This window comes from Phoca vitulina, unplaced genomic scaffold (genome assembly GCF_004348235.1).
Source record: "Phoca vitulina isolate PV1807 unplaced genomic scaffold, GSC_HSeal_1.0 scaffold4, whole genome shotgun sequence".
Classification (NCBI taxonomy): domain Eukaryota; kingdom Metazoa; phylum Chordata; class Mammalia; order Carnivora; family Phocidae; genus Phoca; species Phoca vitulina.
Window position 1 is genome coordinate 28,215,243 of NW_022589707.1, and position 16,570 is coordinate 28,231,812.

The window sequence follows — 16,570 nt, forward strand, 5'->3', positions numbered from 1 at the left end:
AATTTATACATGTTTATATGAATTTATACATGTAGTCCTCAAGCCTACTCTGTAAAGTAGGTCCTATTATCTCTATATTCTAGACTCAGAAATTAAGGGTTAGACAGTTTAAACGGTTTGTCCGTGGTTTCACATACAGTAAGTCTGTCCTGGACCCAAGCTTCAAATCTAGGCAATCTGATTTCCAAGCCTCCATTCTCAAAGCTACACTCTATAGCCTGTCTATCTGCAGTTCTGTCCACTCTATTTCTTGCTAAGGAATATCAGCATGCCGTGAGTAGAAATCACTGACCCAGACCCTCGTCAGCCAAATCAGCTTCCTCTTTGGTCCATTTACTTTTCGATAACTTGAAAATTTGAGCCAATATATTGTCATGTATGATGCTTAATTTTTAACAAGTATTTATGAAGCTTATAGCAATTTCTCTAAGTATGAGAATAAAGTTTCTTTCTAGTACACTGAAATAACTAAAACTTATATTTTAATTGAATTTAATACTCTAATGATGGAAACTCTGAAAATAATTGTGACTATGATGAAGTAAAACACACACATATACATCCACACTCAGCCAACCACCACTTGACCCAAACACACAATGGGTCTCAGTTGTAAGTTATATGAAATAACATTTTAGTTACCATTTTAGAAGTAGAGGCTAGGGCAAGTTATTTAACCTCTCTGAGAGATAAAATGGGGATAATGCTAAAGAAATTGCTTAAAAAGAGGAAGATTCAACCAAGTATTCACTTTAGGGATTTGGGGAGGGGACGGAACACAATAGGGGCAATTGAAGAAAAAAACTGGTATTTCTTGAAAACAACTACATATCATGTGTTAAATTTTTACAATAATCCAACAAACCATTGTATCTGTCCCTGGTTTTACAATTTGAAAACCGATATGCAACAATTTAAGGAAATTAACCAAAGTTGATTAAAAATGCTAGCATATGGCTAGAGGGATGCAAAGCCAGATCTACCTGACTCGCAAATCCTTGCCTCTCCATCATGCCACTCTTCTCTTGTCATAATGCCTCCAGCTCTAGGGTCCATAATTCTATATATTCCCAAGAAAAAAAACACTTTTTCGGAATGTATTTTTTCATTAAGATGAACCACTGCCATTTTGCATATGCATTATTTCCACCAATATGTGGCTGGTCTTCATTTAAAAATATAAAAACTACTATAAGCATACGCCTAGAAAAAGTCTAATTAGCAAGTTACAGAGGCAGTTTTGAGAACTAACCTTTTTATGTTTCCCTTCTGGGAAAAAGACTATTTTCTAAAAATCATTTCTTTCATGGTTTCATGATGTTCATTGTCAGGTACCTCCCACTTACAAGTCTTAAATCTCCCTATTATTATTAAAACAAATGTCCTATTACTCAAAAAATGAGGATTTAAATATTAAAAGTTCTTACAAAGACAGAATGTATCAACAAAGCCACTGTCTATAGTAAGCATAAAGGACTTAACCCAGAAAAAAAAAAAAGATTGGGCTTTAGCAGATAGTCTAGTAATACCTAATTGTTTATTATTTATTATTAACTATAAAATCACAACAGGCTATATTAATTTTCCCAAATCATTTAAATTCTTTGTGTTTTAGTTTCCCCACTTACTAAACATAGGATAATAAGGTCATCCTTATGTCATAAGCAATGCAAGAGTAAAATTAATGAGTTAGTTAAAGAGTAAAATGAAGTAAAAAGTTGCCAAGTGCGTTAACAATCTTAAATCCTAAATAAATGTGGAATCATTTTCTTGCTATATCTGGCAAAATAATAAAGTTGGTACAAAATAAGAAGTCCATAGGCAAAACAGTAGGTAAAATGCCTGAGAAATATTTGACTATATAATTCAAGCACACTGAAAAAAATCTCTTAGGGAAGATACGCAACCTCCATCTGGAGAAAGTTTCAGAAATGGGTAGAGCAATATAGGCAGAACAACAAGGATCCTGAGGCCTGTCCTACACTTTCGGTGAACCCCACTGATAAAGAATTCTGGGGTGGGGTGGGAAAGAAATAAAAATAATTCAGAAGAAACCAGACACCATGGTTTCCTTCTCTTTGGGGTTAAGACTAGGATGAGAAATGATATAAACTGCTCACCTAAAATTTCTTTTAGTTTTCTTTTTATAATTATATTTTTACAGATTTGGCCAGCTATAACATACTGCTTGACTGATACCATAGTTCAGTGGTGACACTGAAAAAATAATTCTACAGAAACATTATATATTGAGTAAGAGTAGGAAATAAATCTACATCTTTTGGAAATGCATCTCATGCCATGTCTGTGACCCTTGTTTTATACCAAACAATGGATTTAAAGTTCTCTAAATTGACACTGTAAACATCAAGGAAAATTTCCATTAGATTTAAAGAAGTACAACATTAAAAACAAACAAACAAAAACAAATGCTTTCTAAACAGCTGATTTGCTAGATCTCAAAAAGTTTCTAAGAAAAATCAAAGTTTCAAAAAAAAATCATTACCAGTACATTATTCTCTTTATTTTTGGCATTTCTAGATTCCCCCAAAAAACTCAACATCAACTCAATCTTAATAAAGTAATACTGAAAACATGAGTATAAAAAATCGCATAATGATAACCAAAAATAATCCAAGTGCTTTTCTTGACTAATCATTTCCTTTCAATATTTCAAAACCAAATTCATCTTCTGCATAAATTTGTAATAATTTTCAAAAAAAAAAAAAGAAACCAAGTTTAATAGGAAGGGAAAGCACAGCAAGGAGTGAAATGGGAAAGGCAAGAGAAGCGACAGTGGTAAATATTCCTATAGTCATACTATAGGAACCACAAGTCTCTGTGGTTCACTAATAACTTTAACATCTGGGCAAAGATACCTAACCAAACAATTAAAGAATAAAATAAACACTAGAAAAACAGATAAAAGCACAACGAACCAAAAAGAATTATCAAAAGGCCACTTACGAATTTCTCCCAGATCTTCCACAAGACTTTCGAGTCAACCTTGATATGGAGTCCTAGGTAAACTCAATCCCAGCATCACATTAGAATAGCCCTGTTAATAGAAACAAATAACTGTCAGTGCTTTAAAAATTAATTTTAAATTTTTGTCACAATTAGTTCAATGACTTCATAGCACATAAAACATACTCAAACTCAAATAAAGATAACTGTTAATGCATTCATTGCTTTGGAACTCTTCAAATATGTACGAAAATGCTTTTCTACATTTTAATTTTGAGAAGTTTAAAATCTATTGTTTGGACCAAAGCAAGGACCATGGAGACAGCATGGGATGCATTTCTAAGAGATGCAGATTTTATCTCCCACTCTTACATTGATTTGGCAGGTTTAAACTTTTGGTGATTAAATTTTATAATTTATAGAATACAATTATTTATGTCTCAAGATTCCCAACTGAAAACATGACTGATTTCAATTGCCTCTTCAACACATACTTAATGAGCTTTGTAGGCTTTTCCACAATTAACACATTGGTCATAAGCATTTTCTCCTTATAATTGCAATGTAAGGGTTATTACCTTAATAGTTACTTGAATGAGTATTTCCTAGACCCATTTCCTACTTAGCAACTCTCTTTTCTAGTCTCTTCCTTCTTTAATCTGAAAGATTTAGCTCATACCTTTCTTAGGCTAAAATAAGTGTTCTTAAGGACCAACAAAATTACAGAATTTAATAGTACACAGGTAATAAATGGATTTTGATTGACACACCAACTTGATTGATTGTTAGTGACCACATGGAAAGCTATATGGAGATTAAATCTGAGTCTAGCAGGAAGGAGTCCTGTATTCTATTAGCAATGCCTTCCACAGGCATTGAAAAGGATGGATGACATCATATACCATTTAGACATTTCACTAATTTTATTTAAATTGTTTCCAAACACTTCTGGCTAAAAATCCTTTCTTCCAATAAAATCTTAGTGACGGGTCAACTAGTTACACAGATAAAAATGAAGTATTCAAGTATTCTGGTTGAATCAGAGCCCCCAGTATTCAGTACCACCCGTTCTTTTCCCAGGTACCTTGGGGGTATTCTACAAAGTCTCAGGTATTCTGCAAAGCATAGTTTGAAACCATTATTTTAGTTATCAAGGTTAACACGAAGTCACAAAAATTAAGGTAATTCAAATGCCTGTTCTTCACATTCTAGCAGTCTTTCTCTATTGCTTCTATTGTTCATTTGTCTCTTAATGATAAAATTTTGCACATGAGCAGGCTCCCCTCTTGATTTCCCTTGTGTTAATCTTTCTTCCATAATAATTTTTTGCCTGCTATATGCCACCAAAAGAAATAGATTTCTTATTAATATGTAGCAATCTAAATTATTTCCTAATTCCATATTGGCTTATTTTCTCCTTCCCATTTTCATAGATATCAAATTTTCCTAAATCAATCTATAAATTCTAGATTTTTAAATAAAATCCACAAACCCACTTTAAAAGTATATGCTATAGCTCAAAGTAAACTTCAAAAATAAAGGACAAAGAGGGGCACCTGGGTGGCTCAGTCATTAAGCATCTGCCTTCGGCTTAGGTCTTGATCCCAGCGTCCTGGGATCAAGCCCCGCATCGGGCTCCCTGCTCCTCGGGAAGCCTGTTTCTCCCTCTCCCACTTCCCTTGCTTGTGTTCCTGCTCTCACTCTCTCTCTCTCTCTGTCAAATAAATAAATAAAATCTTTAAAAAATAAATAAATAAATAAAGGACAAAGAGAGGGAATCCATTCTACCAAATATTAGGTTTACTGCCAAAGCCAGGTGCAGACAGGGAAATGGAGTTTGGAAATAAACCCACATATCAATCGGAGTTTTATATAAGGTAACATCACAAAGTAAAAGAAAAGGTTGGTGCTGAGTTATTGTATGGACAAAGAAAAACCGTCTCAGAATCTGGCAAAAAATAAACTTAGCTCCTTATTTTATACCATGTACGAATTTGGATTCCAGTGAGATTAAAGGGTTTTAAATGTGAAAGCTATCCTTTCAAAGCTAATAGAAAAACTTAGGTGACTATTTTTGACACCTAAAATTAAAAAATAATTCTGAAACAAGACCTAAAATAGTAAGGCATAAAATTGATAGATCTGGCCAAACCAAATGAGAATTTTTCAATGAATGATACCATAGATAAATTTTATAAATAAACTGAGAGAAGACTTAAAACCAACAAGGAATTAATATTAAAATATATATTCAGAGAAAACTAATAGAAAAATGAGCAAAAACCCTGAACAGGCAGTTTCTCAGAGGGGGAAGCTAGAACAGCTATCAAGTATAGTTTAAAATGTTCAAAATCACTAGTTATTGGGAAGATACAAATTTAAAAAAAAAAACAGTAAGATACCACTTCATGCCATCAGAAGAGCACATTTGAATGCTGGATTCTACACTGTGTTGGCAAGAATACAGAAAGATGAGCACTCTTTTGTTTACTGGTAATGGAAGCATAAATAATACAGTTATTCTTTAAAGTAATTTGGGAGACCTAAAATACTTACCTGTTCTTTATGGACCCAAAACACCCTATGCAGATATCAACTGTAGAATATGTTAGCTTAGATTTTATTCACTTTTTTATTTGCATGCTTTTCTCTCTCACTCGTTTCTTCATTTTCATTATTCATTTGAAATGAATTCATTATTCATTATATCAATTTGAAAAATAGATAAATCAAGAACTAGCAATAAGCATATCATTTGCAATTATGGATATATAAAATAAATTGTGGATATGAATGCCAGAAACTTGTTACTTCTATATAGTTGGTCTGGGTAGTAGGAAGATACAAGGCAGAAGAATGCTATTTTTCATTATAATAAGCCTTCTGTCATTTGATTTTTTAACTGTGTGCATGTATTTCTTTGATAAAAGTCAAAATTAAATACAAAAGATAAAGAAGCTAATTTTAAAAGTAAACAAATAAGTTATCACCACAATAATACACAGTTGCATTTTTATTAAAATAAAATTTTATTTTATTTAAATAACCATTATTAATTTATCATTATTATTTAATATTATTTATATTACTTAAATAAGTATGTATTATTTTAGTAACTTAAAGCTCAAGAAAGAAAATATAAAATATGTCATAGATTACTGATCACAATTCTCATAATGATCACTTAATTTAAAAAACAGCAACAACGACTTCAGCCAGTAAAGGAAAAGGCAAAACCAGAGCTAAAGAGGCTAATTAGAATTCTCTTGCATACACACATTCACACACATTGATTGGTTGACCAAGCTCTAAGATAAAACCATAACCCTGCTTTCATAGTGTGCAGTATAATGAGGAATACGTAATGAATAGTTATTACAGTGTACTGAGCAACATGGTATATATATGAATATATATAGGCAGCACTTAATTTAAGTCAAAGAAGAATTTCTGGATAAAAGGATCCCTATGTGGTTCACATTTACACATTTCTTCTAGCCTTTTAAAGTGCATTACGAATTTATTTAACGTTTGTTGTGGTAGGAGAGGAGATCATCACTCTGATATTCACAAAGGGTTTGACCTGTTTTCTTTAAAAACTGTATTCGATGAAGAGAACAATTACTAGGTGGTTTAGTTTTGTTGTATTTATTTTTTCTAAGAACTCGCTGATACTCAAGAAAGAGATTTAGTGTTCTAATGTGTCACTGGAATTCTTTGTTACTATTTTCTACCCTCCTGTCTTTTAATTAACAAAAATGAAGATATGTCCTAAAAGAAATACTATCATTTAATTGTTTTTTAAACAAAAAAGAAAAAAATTACATTGTACAAAGCTTAAGTGTAAAATAAGTGTCTTCTGAATGCTACCGCAAAATAGCACAACACAAATCCTTAGTCTTGTGAATCCCACAGTTTGGAAGAATATACTAAAAATATCTGAAGTAAATAAAATACATTTGTTATGTAGGTTATAATGTGTAAACTGATGCTCAAAAGTAAAAACCGCACTAACATTTTCAGTTCTGTTTTCATATTATACAGTATAGGTCTTCTTGGGGAATGGTGAGAACTAAGAATTATTTTATTATCTAGAAACAAGCTAGTTAACTCTAGCCAGATAAGAGTAAGCAAATAATTGCTCATCGGTTACAAAGGCTTGATAGTATAACCAACACTTCGTTGAGAATAGTTAAACAACAAAACCCCAGCAAAACAACAAACGCCTAAGTTTAATTCCAGTTGTTGGGTAATGGGGATGTAAGCTAGCAGGATAAAAGAAACAACCATGGGCTTCTGGGGAACAGGGGAAGTTACTTTTCAGAAGGCAGACAGTCCATATTCTATATGAACAGCTGTTCTATTCCTAACAAAACTTAGGAAGGGCTCAGAAAGCATTTTCCAGCAGGCATTTACATGAGAGGAACATCATATTGTTATCATTTGTGCAGATGTTACAAATATTAAGAAAGGAAACAGCTTAGATTTTTAAAAAGCTGGCTCTGCAAAGGTTAAATACTATGAAACTGCATTCAGAGATACCTAACATCACTATAATTAGCAACCCAACTCTGGTTAAAACCGTGTGAAGTCCGCAAGCACAGGGATGCTTGTCTGCTCAATTCACTTTTGAGTTCAATAAACCCAACCTGCTTCCTTGCACATAGTAGGCAGTCAATAAATATTTGTTGAATGAATGTATTCATTCATTGACTAATCAACATGGAACTGGATAGGCATGGGAATCTAAAACTGAAATTTTAGATAAAACAGACGTATCTAAACCAGGACAGATACTGCCTTTGTAATCCGGAGACAAAATTTAATTCAGTGATTTTTCAAAAAAGGTTAAGACATGGAAACAAAGGAGTGTTCTGTTCCACTACCTTGATTTACTATGGCACAATATTCATTTGATTTTGAAAATTAAAATAATATTGAGAACGTAGTATAGAATACCATTTCGAAAGTTTGAAAAATAGTGATTTAACCTACACCTTAATAAAGTAGGATTTTTAGTTTTGGTACCTAATACTGGAGCTGTCCTGCAGTGATGACTGCCCAAGATGCAAAGCTTTGAAGCTTGTATAAACATATACACATAAATACTAATTATAGTTAATCTACATGAAATTTATTCTATGAGTTTGGTTCTCAAATTATCCTCCTGCCATCTTTATGGAGTAGAAGGTAAAGGGAGATCCCAGAATTGCTAAAAAGATGTACTCCAATCACCAATAAAAACTTAGATTCACTATCATTTAGCCACATCGGGTGAATCATGTAAGCATTATTATCTCTGCAGAACGGGGCCTATGCAAGATTTATTCTTGTTGGGCTGACCCACCCCACAGTTAATAGCATCCAGATCTAAGAAGGTGGAGCACAGAAGGCTTCAGGTTCTACCACATCCCTATCAAACCACTAAGGAGATAAAGTCATAGAAATTGAACTGAGATAAAAGTTCACCTTGAAAATAATTGAAGCCACAATGAAAGTTAAGTTTGCTGACATTCTGGGTACAGTTCAAAACATATTTATTCAGGGATAGAACAAATGCCTTTTACATTTATAAATTTGTTTCTAGTTTTGAATTGAAAATATCCATTTTATAGGCAGGTTCAGTCAGAGAATGTAAAAATCAAAATTAAATGAATAAACATAACATAGATAAGGTGGAAGGTGAATAGGCAGTCATTGAAGGAAAAGATAAAGACAGGACACTTACTTTTAGGATTCTGCTTTTTTGGATTTCACTCAGAGCAAAAGCTAGGTGGAACTGTGTGAAAATGCATTACTATATCTATGCAAATATGTAAAGATACTTTAAAATTAAATTTCATTGATATCTTTTTTTACTGTAGTCAGGACACTTAACATGAGATCTAGCCTCAATAAATGTTTAAGTGCACAATACACTATTGTTAACTATAAGCATAATGTCATACAGCAGATCTCTAGAACTTACTCATCTTGCATAACTGAAACTTTATATCTGTTGAACAGCAATGGCTGAAATTTCAAATTGTACAAAAGACTTTTTCCCTCTTCAATCATTGCAGATACTAAACACCTATTAAGCACCAGGTTTACTATCGACTGGAGACACAGAGATAAAAGATACTCTCCCTGCTGACTGCTTAAGGACAGAGTAAGCGTGCAGTAAACATGCCTTTGAATGAATGATATTTCCTGAAGCCAGAGAGAGATTATAAGTTAAAATGTGATACTGTGTAAGCAAAAGTAAGCACAGGGTGATACCAACTATAATAGCAATTTTCCATGCGAAAATAATTATTTACGAGGCAGGTGGAAAAAAGGGGACACACCTGCCTGAATCAAATCTAAACGCCCTTTTGAATTTCTCATGCAGTAATAAAGAGAAAAATACTTATATTCTAAAAGCTAAAGCAGTTTTGAATACATTTTCATTTTTCTCTACTTTTTATGAAAAATTACTGGAAGTAAGTAGTTTCGATGACATTAAAGTTAAAATAAAGGCTCATCAAGTAGACATATCTCACTTTTCATAGGACACATAACTTTAATAAAAAACTCCCAAGCTTATTAGTACTGTTTTATTAAAATAGTTGTCACAATGTAGATCAGAACTATGAAAGTCATATAAACCTTAAACATGTAAATACATGATGTCATAACAGTCAAAATGAATAAGTTTCCAAAGTAGCATAAATATCATTTGGTATTTCCAATACATCGTGGAAGAAAGAAAAACCACACAGTACTTTTGACAGCATTACTAATAGAGTAAAATATTAAAAAATTGGAGAGGGGAGAAAAAGCACTTCAGGCAATAAAATTAAAGTCTGAATTCTTACCCAAGTTCAAAAAATTTTAAAACCATAGGTAATAGGTTGAAAACAAGCTCCTAGGTCCAAACACAGGCTGGAGTTGACTTTAATTGATTTTGCAGAGGTATATGCTCAGTGGGAGCTCAAAAAATGGACCACTAATAAAAGAGAACTCCTTCGAAAAACCACTTTGGTTTTGCTGTTTTTGACTGAGAATTTAAGACTAAATTAGAAGAAAATGGCAAAGAAAAATTCAAGAATGCTACTTCTAGAATTACTAACGCAGATTTAAACACAATCAGATTATACAGAACACCATATAGGTCTGACTTTTTTTTAGTCTATTGTAGTTGGATGCGTAAGCCTTAAAAAAAATGCATCAGACTTAAAAGTGCTTTCTTTCTTTTCTTTTATTCTCTTACTCATCCCTTCCTATTTTGGTACTTCCTTCCTTTCCTTTTTACTTGGATAAGAAAATAAGTAAGCTCATCCTCCTTTCGATGCTGACCAGTAATTGTTTTTTACGAGAAAGAACCACGTTGAGTATCAGATCACCACGTGTGATCCTCAGAACAAATCCCTGGTTTTACACTGTCTCATTTTCCTCTCTTATTTTTGGTGACACAAAGGTCTCATTTTCAGCAAATAACAGAGTGCTTAAGTATGTAAAGAGATCACACAGAAGTAAGTGGACAATATTAACGTGGAGGACAATGCCTCTGTAGCTGCTTTCCTGACACTGGAGATGCTTTGTCCATCTCTTTCAGGGGTCATTTCTTTAGTTTGTCCATCTCTTTCAAACCAGAAGAAAATGTGATGCAGTCACCAGGAGGCAGGCAGTCTAGAGATCCAGAACTCCAACCTCAGGGCAAGTCTTTCAGCCTACATCAGAAAGGTTTAGGATACTGGGATCCCGATGGAGAATTTCCCAGTCACTTGCAGGATGCGCGGCTGCAACCATATAAGGAGTCTGATAACCCTGGATGACTTGAAATTTTGATGTTCTCTCTACCACTTATCAAATGATTCCTTCCCCAAATGTCTTTGGCAAGTTTACAGTCCCAGCCTGATACCAGTTCTTTTGGCTTCTACCATAATACAATGTGGAGTATCCTCTACATATTGATGTTTTGTGGAAAAAAAAAAAAAAAAAAAACAAGGATAACACCAGCATACTGTCATCCAGGATATAGTATGTGCTTCATAAATGTGAAATGAATATTAAAGCTACTTAAATTTATGAAGCTCTGGCTTCCCTCCTATCCACAGCTTTTAATTCAATACTTCAATTTTCTCTAATTGACTATTCAGTTAAGTTCCACCAACACTGATCTACCTCTATCATCTAACCTAATCTACCCAGATAACCCAAGATGGAAAAAAAAATTTTTTTCCAGGAAATATAAACTCTTGAATAAAATGCAACTTGAACTGAGTAATGATTTAAAAAATCACTTCTACTGAAATGTACTAGGTCAGGTAATGGATTCCCTTCTGAAGTCCATTTAACTTTGGCAAAGAAAAAGAACATGGGTTCAAAGAAGCTGAGATCCAGTGAGGAAATATGCCCATTTCACAGCCCTGACTCTCCCTTCCAATTCTGCTTACTTTATAAGTATACTTTATATATTTCATCTATTAGAGAAGCTATTCTATATATTTATTAAAATAAAACAACACAGGTATGTGATTTATGAAACAAAATGTTTTGACAGACTGAATATTCTTACATTATCTCATCTCTAACTCGATAAAAGAATGGAATACAGATAGTTCAAATTTCAGGCTGGAAGTTTTAAAATAAAAACATTACCTTCTCTTTTTTCTTCTTTCATCAAGAGAAATGTCATCCATTATTAGATAGCTATCTCTTATGTTGTTTATTTATTGTTGACAATATTTTTTTAAGATTTTATTTTTAAGCAATCTTTATATCCAACATGGGGCTTGAACTTAGAACCCCGAGATCAAGAGTCACATGCTCTACTGACTGAGCCAGCCAGGTGCCCCAAAATAATTCTTAATCATCATTTGATTCTAGGCATTTATTTTATTCTATATCCTTGGAGAATGCTCTTATAACTGTAGGATGAGATTCATCATTTAATGCCCCAGTGCATTAAAATCATTAAGAAATAGTCCCTTTCTTTTTATTCCAATAAAAACATCTATTTTGCCAATTCCTCTTCTGTTTTTTAAATGAAAAATTAGTGGATACTTTAGGAACATACAGTGCGAAATAAAACAAATTATCAAGGTCAGCAGGCGGGAAAATTCACAACAGCATTTTTAGTTTTAGTATTGAAATAGAGATTCTGATTATATGAATATATTGTGTGAAATTTTACAAAATGCTATCTTTTCAACTATTCAAATAAACACAATTTGAAAACTGACAGCAGCAACTTGATAGATCCGTACCCTTTTATGTATACTTTTATTTAGATGAAAATCTGTAAGAAACTGGATTCCAAGTATAATCAGGGAGGTTTTCTAATGGTTTTTAGCCATAAAACTATATACATATAGTCCAACATTCATTGAGGATTTACAGTCCTCAAGCACCGTGCTAGGATCTGCCCAGATGCCAAACTAAACTGACAAGATGCTCACTAGGTACTCCCAAGAGTTAAAGATATATCACTGACATTTCAGCAGGAAATTCAAAACCCCATTCTTACAATGTTTTCTGAATTCTCTTAAAGTACTCTTCATGGCATATCAAGTCAAACATTTTAGAAAACCATTTCAGGGGTACCAACTGGAAGACCCACAGAAGCATTATCAAAGACAAGAAAAAATATTTGCCAGTATACTCCTTTAGCTAGTGAAAATGTTTCTCAATGATTTGGCCCTGCTAAATTCTTACTATCCAGTAAGAGTCCTCCTTACAAATAACCTTCCTGATGAAGTTCATTATTTGTTAGTGGGTTCTAACTTCTAAGCACTTAGGTATCTAGTTTAGGAGCCTATACAAAAGGGGAGAAAACTTTAGGCTTTCTTAATGTGGCTATATCCACCACATCAGACACTAATTTTAGCAACTTCACTATTTTCACTGACAAAATTTCCATAGAATTATTGGATTAATAAAGATTTATGAAGACATCTGGATACAATGTGGTTTTTTTCAATAAATAAATAGTTCTTCTCATTTGGCCTATTTATCTATTAAATCTCATATAATGTATTTTAAAGAGATGTTATACATTGTGAGAGAAGTGTTACAATTATTATCTGTATGGGTCCATGTAACATTGTAGAATGAGAAAATTAATTTATCATTGGGTAAATTATAGAAATATGAAGCATTCTAGATAAGTTAGGAATTTCTGTATTATACAAAGAAAACTCAGAAGGATACAATTAAATTTAGTCTACTTCCTAGAGAAATAAATAGCAATTTGAAATTCTACTGACTTTTTTTCCAACTACACTATTTTAAAAATAAGTCGAGTTTCTGGTTGATTCTCAAATACAACTCAGAAAATTAAATTTTACAAAATTATCTTTCCTTGCATTCAGATTGATCAAATTTTTTTTTCTTTTTGCTTCTTTGCGGGGGGGTTCTCTTGCATATTTCTTTATTTTCTAAAGCATGAACACAGAGCAGTCATTATTCTCTGGCCATGAACTACTGGGAGAAAGTGGGTAAGCCGTTTTCACAAAGACATAAGAAAGTCAAGAAAACTACCTGCCACAGAGCAAGTTCTCTAAATATCTTTCTCAAAATGGATGGATAAAAGATCATTAATGTAAAAACATATGATTGTACATATAAAATGATCTCTGATGGATAGCCTTAAATGTATCTCTACCACCAGTGTGGGGGGAACATAATTCTAAAGTGCATGTCTTATTGATAGTGACGAACAACAGAAGGACCAAGAGCTTTAAAAAAATACATTAAAGAGAATTGCATTAACTCATTTAAAAGATTCATATTGGTAGCATCATAATTTAATGGTATTAAAGTAAATTTTAAAAGAAGCACAAGGATTACATAATTTGTGTGTCAAATATAAACTATTTAGTTCAAGAACAGTGTGTACCAATAAGGAAGGCAAAGGAGATCCTTAACTATCACTTTTACTTTCTCATTCAGCCATCTTTAATTTCCATTGCAAATGTAAAATGCTTTCTTTTTTAAAGTTATTTTCATCCAAATAATTATTTTTCTACCTTTTTATCCCTATTCAAAATATCAACAACATGACTATCCTCTACATATAATTACAACTGTATATTGTTCTCTTGCTATATCCCTATGTATACTCTAAGATCTAAACCATACTGAAATTTTTGTCAGAAACTTGTACACATGGGCGCCTGGGTGGCTCAGTTGGTTAAGCGACTGCTTTCGGCTCAGGTCATGATCCTGGAGTCCCGGGATCGAGTCCCACATCGGGCTCCCTGCTCAGCGGGGAGTCTGCTTCTCCCTCTGACCCTCCTCCCTCTCATGCTCTCTGTCTCTCATTGTCTATCTCGCAAATAAATAAAATCTTAAAAAAAAAAAGAAACTTGTACACAAAGTATGTGCATTATTTATTTACTTAGAATATCCATTTGCAAATGACATGACTTCACAAAATGAAACAAAGAAAATATCTTTGTGGAATGTTCAGCTAGCCCCAGAGAAATCAAACTGTTATGACCAGTGTTTAACATACAGATAGTTACATGTCAATTATATCTCAAGGACAACAACAAATGATATAAACACAGTGAGTTAATGTTGTCTTTATACAATGCTTAATCATTGGTCTGAGTTGTCCAAAACAAAGGGAGAATTATTTTCTTCTCAATTGTTGATCACACTCTTTTAAAAGATACATTCAACAAAAGTCAACAAAAGCAAAATTTATTTCCTCACCTTTTTCATGCCTCCTATAATTTAGTGCTAGTAACCTATAGCTGTGGAAATCCAGAAATATATACTAGAAAATAGACACACATGCATGCATGCATGTGCATGCTCATGTACACACACACACACACACACGTACACACGCACATAGTCCCTGAGTAGCCCTGTATATGATTTTTCCAATTCTTTCTTTAAAAGCAGTAATAGTGTCGCAGACTCACAGTACCAAAAATGAGTGACCTACTGACATAGAAGTTGTGTGTCTTCTGTGGATACTTTAGGAGTCTGAAATTGATTTTCTTCACTTTAGCCTGTGAGGTGTATAGACTTCACCAATCATCCGAATGAGTAATGGCACTAACATACACAATCAAGAAACAACAGCTTTCAGAACATCAGAAGCAACAGCTCTAGGATCACAGCCCTAGTAAAAAGGTTCTGGCTGTTCTCACCTGTTATTCTGTTTCTTAAAACACTACAGTATGGCAGATACTGTATTTGTGTGGATGAAAAAGGTCTAATACGTAGCTTGCATACAAACTGGAGTAGTAGTTTTCAAAATTTGAGCATTTTTGCACCCAATCTGAACTTTTAATCTGAATTCTTATTTGCCAAGATTCTGGTTAAATAAATGTGTTCTAATACTACCCTACATATTTGTAGATTCCCTCTTGAACAAATACATATAACCACAAAACGACTTTAACTTCATGTCCTTCTTTAGTGTTTTGCTGATTTGATTATAATAAGTTCCATACATGAAAAGTATAATTCCAATTTCCGTGTTCATGCCCATCAAAACACGTGTGGATAAACAAAATGCAGTACAGGTATACAATGGAATATTATTTAGACTCAAAAAGGAAAGGAATTCTGACACATGCTATAAAAGAGAACCCTGAAGACATTAATGCCAAGTAAAATAAGCCAGTCACAAAAGGATAAATACTGTATGATTCCACCTATATGAGATAACTAGAGTGGTCAAATTCATAGACAGAAAGTGGAATGGTGGTCACCAGTGCTAGGAGAGGGGGAATTAGGAGGTACTGTTTAATGGTTACAGAATTTCAATTTTATAAGTTCACAAAAGCTTTAGTAAAGGTTGCAAAAAATTGCAAATGCACTTAATGACAAGGAACTATATACTTAAAAATGGTTAAAATGGTAAATTTTATGCTATATATATTTTACAATTTTATTTTTTATTTTTATTTTTTTATTTTATGTTTTTGAAGAATTTTCCTTTTTTTTTTTTAAATGGTTTACTTATTTATTTATTTGTGAGAGAGACAGCATGAGCAGAGGGAAGAGGCAGAGGGAGAGGGAGAAGCAGGCTCCCGCTGAGCAGGGAGCCTGACCCGGGGCTTGATCCTAGGACTCCAGGAACATGACCTGAGCCAAAGGCAGAGGCTTAACTGACTAAGCCACGAGACACTCCTACAATTTTAATTTATTAAATAATTTACATGTTCATGTAGGAGTAAATCTCTAAAATTCTTGTAGGAGTGATACTTATAATGCAGAATAGTAACAAAACGATTGAAGATATTCTCTGAAATGTGGTAAGATTTTCAAAAACTTTTTTATAAGCTTTTTGTAGAAAAGATTATCAAGAAGAGAGTAAAGGCTGCTCTCCTTAAGATCCAGGAAGCTGGTATTTTTAAGTGTTGAAAGATAATTTTTTCAGTCTTAGCAAGTATACTAGGTATGTGCTCTAGGAAGCTCCTGGCTTATATGATTTGGGTCAAACAAAATTTTCATCTTAAGTATATCTTCTCCTCTAAAGCATTTTTTGACACCCCATATTTCCATAGAAAGATTTGCCCACTTGCTCATTTTTTCTTCTGATGAACCCTACTCAAACATTTTATAGCATGTTATAAGATGATCAAGATACTATTCTGTTTACATTTTATCACCT

At 33.1% G+C, this 16,570-nt stretch overlaps 1 protein-coding gene across 1 annotated transcript in view; it reads right to left on the minus strand.

The window, feature by feature from the left end:
* FOXP2 (forkhead box P2) overlaps positions 1 to 16,570 on the minus strand; it is a 541,506-nt gene that overhangs the window by 381,134 nt on the left and 143,802 nt on the right. The window contains exon 3 of the mRNA XM_032401732.1: positions 2,968 to 3,058. The gene's annotated coding sequence lies outside the window, so the exon portion shown is untranslated. The remainder of the gene's footprint in view (positions 1 to 2,967; positions 3,059 to 16,570) is intronic.